This window comes from Onychomys torridus, chromosome 6, assembly GCF_903995425.1.
Source record: "Onychomys torridus chromosome 6, mOncTor1.1, whole genome shotgun sequence".
NCBI classification, from domain to species: Eukaryota; Metazoa; Chordata; class Mammalia; order Rodentia; family Cricetidae; genus Onychomys; species Onychomys torridus.
Genome location: NC_050448.1, coordinates 101,817,511 through 101,831,745, shown reverse-complemented (window position 1 = coordinate 101,831,745; position 14,235 = coordinate 101,817,511).

Below are 14,235 nucleotides of genomic sequence, written 5' to 3'. Positions count from 1 at the left end.
CATGGCCAGCCACCTCTGGCTCCTGCCACCTGCTTTCCCCTCCTTGACAGACTACATCTCCTCAAAGTACAGGACAAAATCAACCTTCCTCCCCAGAGCTGCTTATTGTTAGACATTTCAGTAACAGAAACACAAGGCTCCTGCTATTAAGTGACAAGTCACTGGACACATTATCAGCAGTAATAGTGTGTTCTTTTCTTATTTGGAATTATAGACATACTACTTTATATTTTTTTTTAGGAATAAGTAGACATAAAAACACTCCTTGTCTCCAAGTCTCTTCAAATTGAAGAATCAGTACAAGGTACAGAGAAGGGAGATGTGAGCTCTGTTAACCTACCATAGCCCAGGCATGTAGCAATAGTCAGGTGACCCTCAGAAGCTATGTCAAGATCAAAGTTTAGTGGCATCTATTTTTAGACACCATGACTTTCAAAGAATCAATTTTGTCCTTGGTGAATTACTTCAATTAGTTCAACCTTTTCCTTCATACAGACAAAATTTGTCCAGTCTAAGAGCATATGACTTTAGCCGAGGTCAGTGTTGAAGTTTGTGACCCACGTCAGTCACCTGAGTCCATGTTGGTGGCCAGGCAATATGCTGTAGCTGGAGCTATGCAGATCAGAGTGGCCAGGGCTGCTACACGATCCCATGGTGACTTTCGGGCCAGAGCTTCAGCTGAGGGCTATGTCTGAGACTGTGGTTCCACCACAGTTGGAGTCTGTGCTGCCACCAAAGGTTACATGGAAGCATGGGATCAGGGCCACAACCTGTGGCCTTTTTGGTGTCTGGGGGCCAAGCTACCACCAGAGTCATCCTGATCTGAGTGTCTTGTGCTTCCACCCAGAGCCAGGATGTTGCCACAGCTCAAGATGCTGCCAAGTGCCATATCTGGGTCTGTGGTCCTGCTGCAGCTGGGTTCTGTTTTGATGTCTGTGGCCTGTGTTGCTTCAGGGGAGCATGAGAATCAAGTGTGATGGAATCAGAGGACCATGTTGAGCTGGCCCTGTCCTTTGCTGACTTTGGGATAGCTGGCCCTGCCCCTCAATGGGCACTACAGCAAGAGAGCTGGCCCTAACCTTCATGGCAGAGCTCTGTCTCCCATCCCCGCATTTGGGAGAAATTGTCCCACCCCTTATCACAAGCAGAGGAGAGCTGTCCCTGATGGAATGGGCATAGAGGAGTTGGCTTCATCCCTCGTGACCCTAGTGGTCTGGACTGACCAGTTCAACTACCATTCAGGCCCACAGCCAGGCCTGGAGTTGGCCCACCTTAGCATCTACCCCATCTAGGACCTGCTCAAGCTTGTGAAGGGACTGGTCCCATGGAACGATATCCACAGGATCTCCATGACTTAGGGTGGCCACGGGATATCCAAGAGGAATTCTGGTGAGGATCCAGTGATGATGGTGTACCAGAAACCAGAGGTTTCTGTTTCAAGAAACAGGCCTACAATGACTCACTGCAGTGAACATTTGCAAGTAAAGCTGATTGGGCAAAAGGGTAGACTGCGTGACATACTGCAGCTCCCAGTGCCACCAGGACTAATGAAATACTGGAGAGGCAGGAAAGATAGAGGAGCAAAGAGGGGTTTTGTCTGGTTTCTTTTTGTTTTTTATTTTCTTTTTGTTTTTGCCTGTTTGTTTGCTTGTTTTGGTGTGATTTCTTTTCTTAATTTTCATTTGCGGGACGGCTACAGGGGGAAAGCAATGATATGGAGGGAGTGGGAAGTGAGCGAAACTGGGGTGCATGAGGTGAAATTCCCAAAGATTCAATAGAGAAATTATATTAAATAAAAAATTAAAGATAAAACAAAAGAGAAAGAATGATGAAAAGGAAACCAGCAACACTGGATCTAATTAGTAAGATATTTGTACATTTGTGGCTCTGTAGAAGGTGTATGTGAGCACAAAATGCCTCTTGGTACATGTCTTTCCTCCTTTCAACATCAACAATGCTCATTTGACTTAGACAAAGGGAGCAAAATAAATCATGAAATTGTTGATCTTATGTAATTGACATTAATCATTTCTTTTCACACATAATCATATAGACTATTCAAAGATATTGGTTTAATTTTTGAGTGCTATAGGAATTAAAAGACAACACCTGTTGTGAAATAGGCTGAAAATTGGGTGAGCAGCATTATCATGACAATTTGGTTGGGTTGCTTCCTTCAGAAAAGCTTCGGAGGATTCATGTCTTGAAGGATGCACCAAAGTTCTCCAAAGAGCAATTAAAGAAAAAAAGCCCAATCATCAGTGCAGTTTCAAAAACGAAAGCATGTTGAGAAATAGTCAAAAGTCTATCAAATTCTATTTTCAGCTAAATTGTAAGATTCAGGTTTGAGAACTAAAATCTGCAAACAAATAGTATATTCTACATGTTTTAGTGTCAGATTAGACAAGAAACTACAGGGAAACTCCCCAGGGCAAATGTGGCAGTGTTTAATGAGTATGTACAACTTCCAAATCAGCTAACGAGATATGCAGACTGGCAACCATGCTCAGAGAGAGGTAAATGTCAAAAAGAAGCATACTGCAAAGGGCAAATCAATTATGGAGCAGATTAACTTTAATAACATGCTACAAGGAAATCAGAACATTTTCCCATTAATAAAAAGCCAGATTTACTTGAGAATTGTAAAGGAAATAGAATAATTTATGGTGGAAAAGTGGTCAGAATATATTTTGAGGGAAGAGAAGGTTTATGGTGTGGTGACAAGAAGTTTGCTTCTTAGTCTCCATTTGGAGATGAAATTAGGCAACTTAGATAATAGCTACTGTTTCTTTAGATTAATAAGTTAGTTTTAAAAAGTCAAGGATAATTCAAACACAAGGTATAAAATAGTCTTCCATAATGCAATGCAAATTTGGGCAAATATATCAGTGCTTGAAAGTTAGTAGACTATAATTTATATATTTTTGTTTTAAAGGGTTAATGTAGTGGTATTGAGGATAGTCAACTATCTTTGTGTTCAGGAGTTTTTAGAATTACTTATTTGTTAGTTAGTATTATGTGTCTGTGTGGATGCCTGCAGTGTATGTGCCAGGAGTACGTGTGTGTGCGCCAAGATGGCTGACTGGAGGTTAGATGATAATTGAGGAATTAGTTCTCCTCTTTGAACTTTATGAAAGGATTTTTTTTTCTTTCTTCCTTTATATGGGTTCTGGGAATCCAACTCTGATCTTCAGGCTTATACAGCAAGTGCTCTACCCACTGATCCTTCTTGCTGCCCTCATTCACTGGTTTTTAAATTAAATTTTGTGTCAATTTTACTTACAGAAAGGATTATGATAGATAATGATTTTTAAATCCCAATTCTGTAATGGATTTTTGGGGGTGTATGGTGTATAAATGCACTAAATTTATTTGATACTGAAAGCATAAATTTAGTGTGAAGCTTCATAGTTTCTATTTCAAATGCCAGTGCTAGGTATATATAAGTTCATTTAGTTATGTAGACTTTGAGTCTACCTAATTTTTGTGTGATGCTTTTTATTTATTTGTAAGTATTTTTATAGTTAAGTTTGTTAAAAAATTAAAAGATACTAGCAGAAAACAAAAAATGGTTATTATTGGTGAAATTATTAAGGCCACTCCACGTAGTTAAAAGGGAGGTTTATTTTGTGGGGTAACTTACAAATGAAGGGGTAGGTTGCAGGCAAAGGTATAGGGTAGTCCGGCGGTGTTCTCTGGAGAACTCTGCTCGGTCCACCTCTAGCGTCCCACGTCCCGGAACCAAGAGAGCCTCCTCCTCCTGCTCCTCGGTCTTCCGCTCCTTCCTCTGCCCCGCCTTGTGGGCGTGATCATTACTGAAGCCTCAATGGGGGTTGGAACTTCCAGGCCAATGCTGGGATGGCTACCCACTACATCTCCCCCTTTTGTCTAAATAAGAAAGTTCTAACCTAATACAAGACTATACACAAAGAGATGGTTATCAAATATTGTCCAGGAGTAATGAGGGATAATGACTTAGATAAGTCGGAATTACAATAAGTGCAAACAATATCAAGCAAAAAACACATAGTAAAATCCAGGGAAGTCTAGAGCGTGGGTAGGTGGCATGTTACAAAGATCATTCCAAAAGGTATCCTATCCTAAAGAACCTGAGTCTAATACATAATATATTTTATCTAAGATATTATATATGTATATATACTAAGTTGTAACTATAACTGCTATTCTCCAACCTCATCAAAGACCTGAGAAGGAATATAATAATACCTGAGAAATGGGAGAAGGACGCAAGCAACTTTCGGGAGTCTTGCAAGAGTAGACAGAGACAGCTAGCAGCCTGGACAGTCACCTAATGGTTCTCAGTATCGTTGGTGCATTCAAATTGGCTACAGGCCTAGAGTATCTGACAGACCATTTCAGAAGCAGGAATTCTGAAAGACCATCTTACCCTGTCTTGGCAAAGTACAGTGGTCGCTTTCCTTTGTGTCCCACTTGTCCAGAAAGGACAGCATTTGTACTGTCAGCAGTTGAGGCAAGGGCAGTTCTTTGCCCAGTAGGCCATTTTGTGCCAAGAAGACAAACTTCCAAATGGAAATGTCTTAGAAGCCCAACATTCTCTCGGGATCTCGGTCCACCTCTAGCGTCCCGCGTCCCGGAACCAAGAGAGCCTCCTCCTCCTGCTCCTCGGTCTTCTGCTCCTTCCTCTGCCCCGCCTTGTGGGCGTGATCATTACTGAAGCCTCAATGGGGGTTGGAACTTCCAGGCCAATGCTGGGATGGCTACCCACTACAGGTTATGAATTGTAAAATAGGAATAGTTTAGAAAAATGGAGAATAATATTCATACATTTGAACAATTCACAATCCAAAAAATATAGCTTTAATTATTGTCTCATTTCAGGGTAAATCTTCATTCACTTAAAAATGTATAACCCATCAATAAATCACATTTACATTAGGAAATACATCAAAATGTGAGGTCAGGATGTCATAACTCATACAAGCCGTAACTACAATTAAATATGCAAAGATAATTATGAATCTGATAGAGGTTAATTGAGCCGTTTGCTATTATTGAGTACCCTTAACATCTTTAGCAAATGGTAAAGTTACTAATATTTGAATACTAGGGGTTAGATGGAAGCGTGAGCCACGGGGACAAACAAGAACAAAATACATACAAACACGCCATGAATAAGATTCCTCTGCACACCAACTTAAAAAATTAACCAAACCAAAAACAGGTGCATAGATTCCAATGTGTTTAAACAAACCAGTTCCTTTAATTTGTAGAGTTAATAAACTGATTTTAATTGTTGTAGGAGGGTGAAGAAAAAAGAATGGGAAAGAGAAAAGAGTCAGTGTTATGAAATGATAAATAGAAGAGTGGTAGAGTAGGATAGGCCAAGAAATAGAAGGATAGACACAGAAAAAATTAGAGCAAAGAGTATTCAAGAGGAATTATGCTTTCTGGCAGAATGCCATATAACTGGAGAGCATATATACAGGGCTAAAATTTTTGTAGACTGAGTTTCTCTGTGTCTTAGCAACTGTTCCCAAATAACCACAAAGTGGCTTAATATTAATTATAAATGATTGGCCAATATCTAAGGCTTGTTACTAGCTAACTATTTCATTTTAAATTAACCCATATTTTATCTATGTCCTACCATGTGGCTCTGTACTTTATCTCAATATAGTATGCTCATGTTTTACTTCCTCTATGTCTCCTGGTGACTCCTCAGACTCCACCCTTCTTCTTCCCAGTATTCTCTTAGTCTAGCTCTCCTGCCTAATCTCTTCCTCCCCAGCTAAAGGTCAGTCAGCTCTTTATTAACCAATAAGAGTAATACATTTACAGTGTACAAAGATTGTTTCATAGCATGTTTTTTTAATTTTAAATTACATTTAATATTTTTATGGAAATTGCATTTGGGCTGTGACTAGTGGGCATGACTCAGTTGTGAATTAAATACACTTGCAGACTTTATTACACTTATGAATTTGATTAATTGTATTCATGTTATTAATATGATCTTAGTCTATTGCCTCACTTTTTTGATATAATTGTAAATGAACTGATTTGATCTATTCAAACTGTAATAGGGTCAGGGGAGGTGGCTCAGTGGAGAAACTGCTTTTCAAAATTCCATGTTCTGTGTTAGTGGAACATCACAGTGTGCAAGACACTCTGTTAACTGCACCTTCCTTTATTCTTGCTGGAATTGTATAGGTATATTGGAGTGGAAATTCTATTTAACTAGATAAGCACAGAGTGGCCAAGCTGACATGTACGTAGGGGGCTCTGTAGAGGTGCTGTGAGAACGAAGGGAGCCACCAGAAGATGAATTTACATAATTATAGTGATACAGAGCCATAAAACTTAAGAACATGACTATACTTTCATAAATGGCTCTCAGACGAAAACATGGACAAAATTCTCATATCGCAGTTACTTTTCAATTGCTGTGAAGAGACACTATGACCAAGGCAACTTACAGAAGAAAGAGTTTATTGAGAGCTTACAGAGAGTGAATCCCTGACCATCACAGCAGGAAGCATGACAGCAAGCAGGCAGACATGGTTATGGAACTGTAGCTGAAAACTTACATCAGAGAGAGAGAGAGAGAGAGAGAGAGAGAGAGAGAGAGAGAGAGAGAGAGAGAGAGAGAGAACTGGGAATGATCTGGGCTTTTGAAACCTAAAAACCCAGCCCAGCGACACACCTCCTCCAACAGGGTCATACCTCCTAATCCTTTCAGACAGTTCCATCCACTGGGACCAAACCCAGCACTCAAATATGTGAGCCTGTAGGGGCTATTACAGTTCATACCATGACACCCTAGAATCTCCAACTGTGCCCTTTCAATATTAGCACTTCCTTCCTCAGCAGAATAGTATTCCATTTTATGAGTATATCATATTTGCTCTCCTATTAGTGGGTATTTGGAGAAATTTCCAGAATTGAGCTACAAAGAATACTGTTATTTATACACCTTTTCTGACAATTTTGGTGAATATATAAAACATCCTTTTTGTGGGTATATAGCCAGCAGTACAAGTTCTGGGCCATAGTGGCATACACAGGCAATGTGAATTAATGCAACCAAATAATATTCTTTACATGCTCAACTTTACTGGTATACCCAAAATGCTTCAGATGCTCAACTGAATAATATTCAATAATATTCATAATTATTAATATTTGATAGTCTCTTTTCATTGTAGCTTTCCCATAGAAGTGTGTGGTGGTATTGTGTTCTCCAAAATATTGTGCACGCTAATAAACTTATCTGGGGTCAGAGACAAAATGGCCATAATACTAAACATAGAGGATAGGCAGTGATAGCACATGCCTTTAATCCTAGCATTCCAGAGGCAGAAATCCCTCTGGATCTCTGAGTTCAAGGCCACATTAGAAACAGCCAGGCATAGTGACACAAGCCTTTAATCCCAAGAAGTGAGCCTTTAATCCCAGGGAGTGATGGTAGAAGGTAGAAAGATATATAAGGCGTGAGGACCAGGAACTACCTGCATTTGGCTGGTTAAGCATTCCGACTTTGAAGCAGCAGTTCAGCTGAGATCCATTTGGATGAGGACTCAGAAGCTTACAGTCTGAGGAAACAAGACCAGCTGAGGAATTGGTGAGGTGAAGTTGCTGTGGCATGTTCTGTGTCTCTGATCTTCTAGCATTCACCCCAATAACTGGCCTCAGGTTTGATTTTATTAATAAGACTCTTAAGATTATGCTACAGAAGTGCATAACTGGAATGCTATGGTTTTCAGGTGTATTTCTGTGGTGTCTAATGGCTCTGAGCTCATTTTTGTGAATTTATTGTTTATGTATGTGTCATCTTTCATGAAAAGCTTTTCACTTCTCTCATTGATTTTTAGAGTTTGATATATATTTCAGGAAATAATCTCTTGTGAAATTTATTAACTGAAAACCATTTTCCCAAATGGCAACTTTCACTCAATTCATTATATGCTATATAATTTGGGAATATTTAGTACATTACCTATGCAGTTGTACAGTTATCCCTCTGGTTCAATTATAAAATACTTTCTTTATCCCAAAAAGGTTCCCTCATACCTATTTGTGGTCAATCCCTATCCCAACCTCCATCCACAGACAGTCACTGATCAGTGTTAGGAAGTAAATATTTTCATGTTTCAGAACAGTTAGAGCCTTCTGAGCAAATGTTCCTGGCACCTGGGTAAAAGAACACGTGCTGGAAAGGATAATAAACTTATTTTTTTCTCAGAGCCAAATGGTTGGCAGTCTGGGTTTCTCCCTAACTCTTCTACCTTTCTGAGAGACTTCACTTGTATTTCAAAGGCTTGCAATAGAGAATGCCAGAGGACAGGATGTAGTCAATAAAGCCCCTGCCATGGAAGCACCAGGACCAGAGTTTGGATTTGTAGTACTCAAAGAAAAACTGGGCATGGTGACACATACCTATCTGTAACCACAGCTCTGGTGCTGCTAGTATGCAAGGAAGAGTGGATCCCCAGAATTCAATCTAACCAACTGGTAAATAAATTCTGGATTCAGTGAGAGACTGTAAACCAAGGTGGAGAATGATAGAGGAAAGGAATAGAGCTTTACACACACATAAAGTCTACCTATTAAAAGACTGAAGGAAAAGGAGGTTTCCCCTTCTCAGGAAGGAAGGATGGGAATAAGGGGATGGAGAGCAGAAATTGTGCTTTTCTTTTTATTAAACCTCAGGATCAGAATTGCAGAGTTCCTATCCAATAATGACCCGTGACCTTTACATGAGCTTTAAATAAATGTCTTGTCATTACTGCAACTGCTGTGCTGTGTTGACTCTGACTTGTGTTCTAGAAGACTCACTTCTTCAAGTAACAGGATAATGATAATGATAATGACAGTGAAACTGAAGTAGATAAGTCAACCCCACCATGAGAATTCATTACACACAGAGAAAATGTAAGGAAACACAATGTTTTAATTATACATAGCATTCATCCAGTTCTGGCTAATGCCCAAAGGGTAACTGCCCTCAAACAAAAAAATTTACTAACCTATCTAGATAGATCTTATGCTTGTACATTCCACCTATACTGTCATACTTAAAACCCTTTTCATGTCCCAACACCAGGTTACACTTTAAACAACTTAAGCAGAGCCAGGAGACTGCAAGTCTGTCTACTTAGGCAGATGTGAGATTTCCACAGCAAAGATGTTGCCAGAATTATTTCTTAAGCACATTGGCATTGTTCTTTTCAAATAGTTGATACCTAGGGTCAGCTCCTCAGACATGGGAGAACTGGGCTTTTCCTAAGAAGAGAAGAGGGGTTTTATGGCAGGTCAAGGCTTAAGAATGATTGTCACCCCATGTTGTCCCCTGAGTTGCCTGTTCTTTGGTAGGGACATGAACCTAGGGACTTGTAAGTGAGGCTTCTTTCCTTTGTTATGGTAGTGAATCCTAAAGGCTGATCAATTCTGATGAACATTACATCCTAGCAATCTTAAACTTCATTTATCCCTAACAAGCCTGGTTAGTACATGTTAGGTTTCAAACCTGGGGCACATGGCTGCTTTGCTTACTGTTACCACAAAAGCCACACAGTTGTGTCAAGAAGCTCCTCTTGCTCACACTGGGCTCCAATAACAAGGACAAGCGACACCTTGCTTCTGTGATTTGGAACATTTTTCTCTCTTACAAGTTCACCATCCTGCCAAGATAGAGGAAAGCCACGTTGTTTGCTATTTAAAAACATCTATTTTTCTAAATAAGAGTTGAATCTAAGTTATGTATACAGTATATTCTAAGCAAGAGCTGAATCACATATATAGGATGTTGCAGCAAATCTAAATTCCTACGTATAAGTTTTAACTATAAGCCTTTTGTTTATAAATTTTGAATCAGTTTTTGTTACAGATTATACAGATCCTTTAGCCACACCCAATGAATTTATAAATCTTGAGACAGAGTTTGCACATAGTCTTAAGAGATATTTTGAGAGCAGAGCATAGAGACATCATAGAGATAAAAGATTTTAGAATGGGAAGTAGTACCTTAGAGGTAAGAGACTTTGGGAAGTGTAGGGCAGAGCAAGTTTAGATATAAGAGATTTGGGGATCATTTGTCTGTGCAGTTGTTACAATCTATGAGAACTTAGAAATCAAGGGCACCAATTTTGGGCCATTGATCTGCCCTGAGACCAGGTTGTAGTAATAAACTCTGAATCTGTGGAAGAGAGAGACCAGGTCCCAAAGCAGAATATTGCTGGGTGTGTGTGTGGGTGGGGGGGCAGGCAGTATTCCTGTAAGCTCCAAGCAGGAGCCCAGGGCAGAAGCTGTAGGACTGCAGGCTGGAGAGAGAGCACAGGGGGACTGCTGGTGGGCTGTAGTACTTAGGGGAAGGTGAGAGAAAGCTAGGGGAGAGCAAGGGAAAAGGAGAAACCCAGACTAGTGTGGCTGAGAAAAGTGAGTAGCTGAGTTGGATAAAGTGTCATAGTCATCCGGGGATCCCCAAGCAGAATGGTGAACTTGTAAGAGAGAAAAATGTTCCAAATCACAGAAGCAAGGTGTCGCTTGTCCTTGTTATTGGAGCCCAGTGTGAGCAAGAGGAGCTTCTTGACACAACTGTGTGGCTTTTGTGGTAACAGTAAACAAAGCAGGCCCCTCTGGGTGACCATTTTCCAGTAGAGAAGGGCAGGCTAGAGCCCAGAGAAAGGCGAGAGAACAGGTAGAGAGAAGCAGCAGCTGAAGAATTGGACTCTAGAGTTTGCAACCAAATTTTGTGAGTGGCAAAGCCAGCAGGAACAAATATCCATTTAGGAGAGTCAGATCAACAGTTTGGTTCAGCATAGCCAGAGTTTCCCAGAAGGGAGGTCACTTATGCCATTCCTGGCTTTTGGTACAAAATGAATGAAGGAAAAAGAAATACAAAGGAAAACAAAAAGAAAGGAACATAACTGCTCCAAGGTATGGTGGAGGAAAAAGGTGTATTGTAGCTGTGTGGGAGGGCATAGCCAGAGACAGAGACACAGGCATCTGGGAAAGAGTGGACAAGAACAGAAATGAGCTGTTCCCGGAGAAGGTGGAGAGGGGAGAGAGGGGAACCAGATGCAGCAGCCAGGAGGCCTGTGTTGCTGACAAGATGGCATCCTGTTTAAAATATGTTCTCTTTCCTCTTCTCTTTTTCTTTCCTTTCCCATTTCCACTCCCTTCTTCCCTCCCGCCTCTTTCCATCTCTTCACCCTCCCGCTTCTTATTGAAACAGTCTTGCCATATATCACTCAGGTTGCCTGGAAACCCTGGCAATCATCTTGCCTTAGCCTACTGAGCGCTGGGATTCCAGACCTGTGCTATCAGGGCTGGATTTTGAAACAAGATTGTCCAGAAGAAACAGGGGAGGGTCCCACTGTTGACTAGCTAGATCTGAGGGAAGCTAACAGGTCCAACAGCATACATTCTGAAGTGGGCGGAGAAGGCGCTGGCTTGGGCTGAGGGCGGTGGGTCAGGCTGGTCTGAAAGCTGCCTTTGCCTTCGTTTCCTGGAAAGGAAGAGAAGATCTGGGAATTTCTAAACATGGGCTTTCCTAAGAGAAAGACTCTTAGAAATCTCTCTCAGGTCCAGGAGTGTAAAGAATGAGAATTACCAAAAATGAGATTTGGGGAGGCTTCAAAGAGTGGAAGTTTCTTTATTCTTTGTTCTTTTCTAGACAGGAAGAGAAAATGAATTTGTTCCCAAAGCCAAGAAAGGCTTTTAGGGGCTCCAATACCTAAACGACTCTGGATCTAAAGGAAGCTGGGTCTTACTTGTGGGTAGACAGTTTGTTTCCCCATCTTTTCCTTCTGCTCTCATTTCTTGGCTTCTAAGGTTTACAGGTGGGGAGCAGGCCCAACCACCAGTAGTTCTGGAACCCTGGAACTTATCTCTCTATGCTGGGTAGAGTCAGGGAGGAGGAATCCAACACTGACAACTATTCACTTTGGTTCTATGAGCCTGATTTCATGCCAGAAAAGGTTGTCTAGATTCCATAAAAATCAAACGTGGATCATCCTTGTACATTGGGTACTTAGAAATTGCCTTTGCTAAGAAGCACTGGCCTGCTGGGTGACAAAGGAATCAATCCCAGCCCCTCTACCAGCTTTTGCAATGGTGCTTCATCTTCAAGTAGCCATGAGAATCACACAAAGAGTAGAAATCCAAAGGCCAGTAGTATCCAGGCTTTCTATTACCTTTTAAGGTTGTGGGCATAGTGATGAGAGTAACTGAGCCATCTTACCAGCAGTGTGTTGAAATGTCCTACTCCAGACCCTTAGAAGGCATTGAATGGTCTATATCCTTTGTCTTAAACCTGTAGTCACCTATGATTTCAGGAAGAACAAGGCTTAGCTGACTGGAACATTAGTACATGAGGGCAATTATAAATGAGGCTGAGGATGTACCCTGGAGTGGGAATAATCATCTCATGTGAACTGGCATGTTCCCTCAAGCAAGGGACTTCTTGGAACCACCTTGCAGAATCTGAGTTGAGACAATAATTAAGGAGACTTTACTCATAACCAGGACTACTTAATTATGCATACCTTCTGCATCCTGCCCTAATTCTTCCTCTATTTAAACCTAAAGTTCATACCAGTACCCCAAAGATGAACTTGGGGTCAATCCACACCCCCTTTCTGCTCCCCTTTCCAAGGTGCAACATCAACTCAGTCTCCTTTCCCCGTCATTCATATTTTTAAGGGGAGTATTGGGACTTATGTTCACGAATAGCTGTTGAGTCTGGAATAACAATCCTTGTGAAATGTGGGAAAGACACAGCTTGAGGCCAGTGTGGGTGTCAGGAACGGCCCAGCATAAACCAGGGTGTAGATAAAGGTGAATATTCTTCATCCTGCTCCTTGTTTAGTCCCTGTTGTCCTGTAGAAAGCTGGGAGACTACAGGAGACCTTGGAAGCTGTGAGTTTAACACCTGGAATTCTGTGGGAACTGTAGCTTTCAGCAAAACTTGAAGAAAAGAAAAATAACTGATAACATTGTTTTGCTGTTATTAAATCTAAATGCCCAACAACAACAAAAAATGATGAGAGAGTGCGCTTACATTTCTCTCTGTGTAAATAGATGTTAGACAGGATTGTTTCTACCAGGAAATGCTGAAGATAGAGAACTGGTGCCCACATTAGAGAGAGTGAGTTTCCACGGCTAATGCCATGCTATTTCTCCTGGAAGGGACCCTTTGGAGGTTTGGTATCAGAGATGTGGAAAAAAAAAGTAGTTTCAAGTAATAAGAGAAAATTTTTTTCTAACAATGTAAAGAGTTCCACTGACTGTCACTTTTAAATACGGTGACAATTTTAGGTGAAAGGAATTTAGAGCACAAGCTGTAGGAAGGAGCTTCACTGTGACAGCCCACAGTGTGTGGGAAGCTTTATCCTGACATCTACTTGTTTGGTAAAATATTGATCTGCCAAGGAGGAAGACAATTGTCTGTGATTCTTTCCCAGGGTTTTCAGTAGTTAAACTCCTGTCTCAAGAGGTAAGTATGTTTTAAAATTACTTTTTAAATTATATATATATAATTTATATGTATATGTATATAGATGATCATATACATGTATTACATGTACATATTTGCTACTCTTCCCTCTAATTCCTGTATTCCCCAACTTCCTCTCAGATTCTTGGTCTCTTTTTCTTTAAATATATAATATATACACTTAGTTATATATACATACTAATAAAGATAAAATACAGCCTGCTGAGTCTCAGAATGAATTCTTGCATACACACCTTTACAAACACACCATTCTCATACACTACTTTCTCTGCTTTGATCCTGTTTATTCTGGTATTCCAAAGAGAATTATTTGCAACCCTTCGTTCTGTGGGCACAATAGACACTGTCCTTCAAAGTGTCTCCAAACATCATTTACCTTTGACCCCCCAAACTGTCTGCATTCTGCCTTCTCCCTCCCATATAGAAAGGGGAATGGTGGATTCTGTATCATATTGCTCTGGCATAACTTCACTTTATGAATATTTTCATATGCATAACTAATTAGTGCATTTCTCCTATTAAATAGACCAGCAGTTCATTCCTGGACACCTTCTGAAGGCACAGATAAACCACTTCTCTCACCCTCACACTTGGTCTTTAGACTTTCACAGTTGTTTAGAATTTAGATGTCAATTGGTGGCACTCCTTGGTCAATTCTCACATCGAAAGGAACTTTAATTTTGAAAGCCTTGATCCTACAAGGATCCATATGATGTAATCACATTGATGACTGGGTT